Genomic DNA, 6,000 nt, shown 5'->3' with positions numbered 1-6,000 from the left:
TGTTGGACATTACGAAACCCTCGTCCTTTTGACGACATTACAACATGCTGTCTTGTCAACGGTCACAACGGTTATGTTCCACAAGACCAAGGATGGGAAGTAGTCTTAGTAAAACATGAATGCATGACTTGTTTATGGACGTATGAATTACGTGTCTTTATTGCATTTGTTGAACGACTTGCGTATTAACTAGAATTGTCTTCACAACTGTTTTGTATCAGAGTTTTTATGTGCTATATTTCATGCTATATGTAAAATAGCGGTATTGTAAGTTTGAATGTGAAATATTATTATAATCAGTTTTTCATATAGAATTGTAATAGTTGAATTGTATGTTAGCTACTAAGTATGAACTTAACGGGTAGGTATTACCCGAATTAAAACTTATAAAACGCTAATATGAAGAAAAAGCTTTAATAAATGAGTTCATATTATGCTATGGAATACTATTGACTACTCTTAATATTCTATATGATTAACTTAATTCTTTTGGCTATTTTTGAAGGAAATGGCACCGACTACTCGTCAGAACTTGAACATGAGTAAGGAAGACTTTCGTGCTTTCCTTGTAGCAAATATAGCCGCAGTACAGGCTACAATGCAAAACAACAATAACTCAGGGTCTAGCAGTGGAGTTAACTCCACAGGAAACCGTGTAGGATGCTCCTACAAGGCTTTCACTGCCTGTAAACCTCTGAAATTCGATGGAACTGAATGACCAGTCGGACTGAAACGATGGACCGAAAACGTCGAATCTGTGTTTGCTATAAGCAAATGTGCTGAGGAAGATAAGGTAAAGTACGCCACGCATACCTTCACAGGTACTGCGTTAACGTGGTGGAATACCTATCTCGAACAAGTGGGACAAGATGCTGCTTACGCACTACCATGGTCAGCATTCAAACACTTGATGAACGAGCAGTACCGTCCCAAAAATGAAGTCAATAAGCTCAAGATAGAGCTTAGAGAATTACGAACGAAGGGATTTGATATCACCACATACGAACGATGATTCACCGAGTTGCGTTTAATGTGCCCAAGAGTGTTTGAAGATGAAGAAGAGCAGATTGATGCGTTTGTAAAGGGGTTACCAGAGAGAATTCAGGAGGATGTGAGTTCAAGAGCGCCCACTTCAATGCAAAAGGCAAGCCGAATGGCTCACAAACTTATAAACCAGATCGAGGGAAGGATTAAAGAGCAGGCGGCCGAGGAGGCCAAAATGAAACAAGTCAAGAGAAAGTGGGAAGAACCCAGTGACAAGAGTCACAATTTCAACAATCAACACTACAATCACAACCACAATCGCACCATTTTTCGCAACAAAAAACATTCCAACAACAACAACTACAACAATCATCCCAACAATAATACCAACCGCAACAACAAAAATCCCAACAACAATCTCAATAACAACACTGGTAATCAAAATCAGAAAATTCCGTGTCTGAGGTGTGAAGGGTACCATCCAACTACTTTTTGCCCAGCAACATGTACTAAATGTAATAGAAAGGGTCATGATACAACGAAGTGTGAAATTTATGGACCATCGGGTAAAGGAACAAGTAATGCCCACATTATTTATTTTGGATGCGGGAAGAAGGGCCACTACAAAACTGCGTGTCCAAAGCAAGAAAATAATAATGGGCAAAGCCGTGGGAGAATTTTTAACATTAATGCGGAAGAAGCGCAGGAAGACCCAGAGCTTGTTACGGGTACGTTTCTTATCGATGAAAAACCTGCTTATGTTTTATTTGATTCGGGTGCGGATAGAAGTTATATGAGTAGAGATTTTTGTGCTAAATTAAGTGGTCCATTGACGCCTATGAATAATAAATTTTTACTCGAATTAGCAAACGGTAAATTAATTTCGGCAGATAAAATATGTCGGAATCGAGAAATTAAACTGGTTAGCAAAACGTTTAAGATCGATTTGATACCAGTAGAGTTAGGGAGTTTTTATGTGATAATCGGCATGGACTGGTTGAAAAAGGAGAGAGCGGAAATCGTATGTTACAAAAATGCAATTCGCATTGTACGAGAAAAAGGAAAACCTATAATGGTGTACGGAGAAAAGAGCAACGCGAAGCTAAATCTAATTAGTAATTTGAAGGCGCAAAAACTAATAAGAAAAGGTTGCTATGCCGTTCTAGCACACATCAAAGAAGTCAAACCCGAAGAAAAGAACATCAATGATGATCCCGTCGCAAAAGAATTTCCCGATGTATTTCCGAAAGAATTACCGGGACTACCTCCACATCGATCTATTGAATTTCAAATAGATCTCGTACCAGGAGCTGCACCAATAGCTAGTGCTCCATACAGACTCGCACCCAGTGAAATGAAAGAACTCCAAAACCAACTAAAAGAACTTTTAGAGCGTGGTTTTATACGACCAAGTACATCACCATGGGGAGCTCCTGTTTTGTTTGTCAAAAAGAAGGATGGTACATTCAGGTTGTGTATCGACTACCGAGAGTTGAACAAACTTACCATCAAGAATCGTTATCCACTACCAAGAATCGACGACTTATTTGATCAACTACAAGGCTCGTCAGTTTATTCGAAGATTGATTTACGTTCTGGGTATCATCAAATGCGGGTGAAGGAGGATGATATTCCAAATACTACTTTTAGGACGCGTTACGGTCATTACGAGTTTATGGTTATGCCGTTTGGGTTAACGAACGCACCAGCTGTGTTCACGGACCTCATGAACCGAGTGTGTGGACCATACCTTGACAAGTTTGTCATTGTTTTTATCGATGACATACTTATTTACTCAAAGAATGATCAAGAGCACGAAGAACATTTGAGAAAAGTGCTAGAGTTGTTGAGGAAAGAAAAACTGTACGCTAAGTTTTCAAAGTGTGCATTTTGGTTGGAAGAAGTTCAATTCCTCGGTCACATAGTGAACAAAGAAGGTATTCAAGTGGATCCGGCAAAGATTGAAACCGTTGAAAAGTGGGAAACCCCGAAAACTCTGAAGCATATACGCCAATTTTTAGAACTGGCTGGTTACTACAGAAGGTTCATCCAAGATTTTTCCAAAATAGCAAAACCCTTGACTGCATTAACGCATAAAGGGAAGAAATTTGAATGGAAGGATGAGCAAGAGAAAGCGTTTCAATTGTTGAAGAAAAAGTTAACTACGACACCTATATTGTCATTGCCTGAAGGGAATGATGATTTTGTGATATATTATGATGCCTCAAAGCAAGGCCTCGGTTGTGTATTAATGCAACGAACGAAGGTAATTGCTTATGCATCCAGACAATTGAAGATTCACGAGCAAAATTATACGACTCACGATTTGGAATTGGGCACTGTTGTTTTTGCATTAAAGACGTGGAGGCACTACTTATATGGGGTCAAAAGTATCATATATACCGACCACAAAAGTCTCCAACAAATATTCAATCAGAAACAACTGAACATGAGGCAGCGTAGGTGGATTGAGTTATTGAATGATTACGGTTTCGAGATTCGTTACCACCCGGGGAAGGCAAATGTGGTAGCTGACGCTTTAAGTAGAAATGACAGAGAACCAATGCGGGTAAAAGTTATGAATATAATTATTCGTACTAACCTTACTACTCAAATAAAGGAGGCGCAACAGGGGGTTGTAAAAGAAGGAAAGTTGAAGAATGAAATACCCAAAGGATCAGAGAAACATCTTAATATTCGGGAAGACGGAACCCGGTATAGGGCTGAAAGAATTTGGGTACCAAAGTTTGGAGATGTGAGAGAAAAGGTACTTAAGGAAGCACATAAAACCAGATATTCAATACATCCCGGAGCGGGGAAGATGTACAAAGATCTCAAAAAACACTTTTGGTGGCCGGGTATGAAAGTCGATGTTGCTAAATATATAGGGGAATGTTTGACGTGTTCTAAGGTCAAAGCAGAGCATCAGAAACCATCAGGTCTACTTCAACAACCCGAAATTCCGGAATGGAAATGGGAAAACATTACCATGGATTTCATCACTAAATTGCCAAGGACTGCAAGTGGTTTTGATACTATTTGGGTAATAGTTGATCGTCTCATCAAATCAGCACACTTCCTGCCAATAAGAGAAGATGATAAGATGGAGAAGTTAGCACGACTGTATTTGAAGGAAGTCGTCTCCAGACATGGAATACCAATCTCTATTATCTCTGATAGGGATGGCAGATTTATTTCAAGATTCTGGCAGACATTACAGCAAGCATTAGGAACTCGTCTAGACATGAGTACTGCCTATCATCCACAAACTGATGGGCAGAGCGAAAGGACGATACAAACGCTTGAAGACATGCTACGAGCATGTGTTATTGATTTCGGAAACAGTTGGGATCGACATCTACCGTTAGCAGAATTTTTCTACAACAACAGCTACCATTCAAGCATTGAGATGGCGCCGTTTAAAGCACTTTATGGTAGAAAGTGCAGATCTCCGATTTGTTGGAGTGAAGTGGGGGACAGACAGATTACGGGTCCGGAGATAATACAAGAAACTACCGAGAAGATCATCCAAATTCAACAACGGTTGAAAACCGCTCAAAGTCGACAAAAGAGCTACGCATACATTAAAAGAAAAGATATAGAATTTGAAATTGGAGAGATGGTCATGCTTAAAGTTGCACCTTGGAAAGGCGTTGTTCGATTTGGTAAACGAGGGAAATTAAATCCAAGGTATATTGGACCATTCAAGATTATTGATCGTGTCGGACCAGTAGCTTACCGACTTGAGTTACCTCAATAACTCGCGGCTGTACATAACACTTTCCACGTCTCAAATTTGAAGAAATGTTTTGCTAAAGAAGATCTCACTATTCCGTTAGACAAAATCCAAATCAACGAAAAACTTCAATTCATCGAAGAACCAGTCGAAATAATGGATCGTGAGGTTAAAAGACTTAAGCAAAACAAGATACCAATTGTTAAGGTTTGATGGAATGCTCGTAGAGGACCTGAGTTTACCTAGGAACGAGAAGATCAGATGAAGAAGAAATACCCGCACTTATTTCCATAAGTTACGTCAACACCTCCAACTGCTTAAAATTTCGGGACGAAATTTATTTAACGGTTAGGTACTGTAGTGACCCGAACTTTTCCATGTTTATATATATTAAATGAAATTGGTATATTTACATTATTAAATATTTTCAACATGTTAAGCAATCAAACTTGTTAAGATTTGATTATTTGAAATGTGCTTCATATAGACAATTGACCACCCAAGTTGACCGGCGATTCACGAACAATAAAAATTTGTAAAAACTACATGATAATATATATATGGATATATATATATATATATATATATATATATATATATATATATATATATATATATATATATATATATATATATATATATATATATATATATATATATATATGGTTAACATGAGATTATGATAAGTAAGTATCTCACTAAGTATATTAACAATGAGTGATATACATAAAAATGAGTTTATTGAATTAAGAAACTCGAAACGATATATATAACGATTATCGTTATAACGTCTTACTAAATACATAAGAATCATATTAAGATATTGTTACACTATGTTTAACATGATAAAATGATAATTAAGTATATCATTAAGTGTGTTAACAATGAACTACATATGTAAAACAAGACTACTAACCTACGAATTTCGAAACGAGACATATATGTAACGATTATCGTTGTAACGACATTTAATGTATATATATCATATTAAGATATATTAATACATAATGATATCATGATAATGTAATAATTTGACATCTCATTTGATATAATAAACAATGGGTTAACAACATTTAACAAGATCGTTAACCTAAAGGTTTCAAAACAACACTTACATGTAACGACTAACGATGACTTAACGACTAAGTTAAAATGTATATACATGTAGTGTTTTAATATGTATTTATACACTTTTGAAAGACTTCAAGACACTTATCAAAATACTTCTACTTAACAAAAATGCTTACAATTACATCCTCGTTCAGTTTCATCAACAATTC

The sequence above is a fragment of the Rutidosis leptorrhynchoides genome, chromosome 6, assembly GCF_046630445.1.
Source record: "Rutidosis leptorrhynchoides isolate AG116_Rl617_1_P2 chromosome 6, CSIRO_AGI_Rlap_v1, whole genome shotgun sequence".
Taxonomy (NCBI): Eukaryota; Viridiplantae; Streptophyta; class Magnoliopsida; order Asterales; family Asteraceae; genus Rutidosis; species Rutidosis leptorrhynchoides.
The sequence above is the reverse complement of the archived record's forward strand: the minus strand, read 5'-3'. Positions refer to the sequence as shown.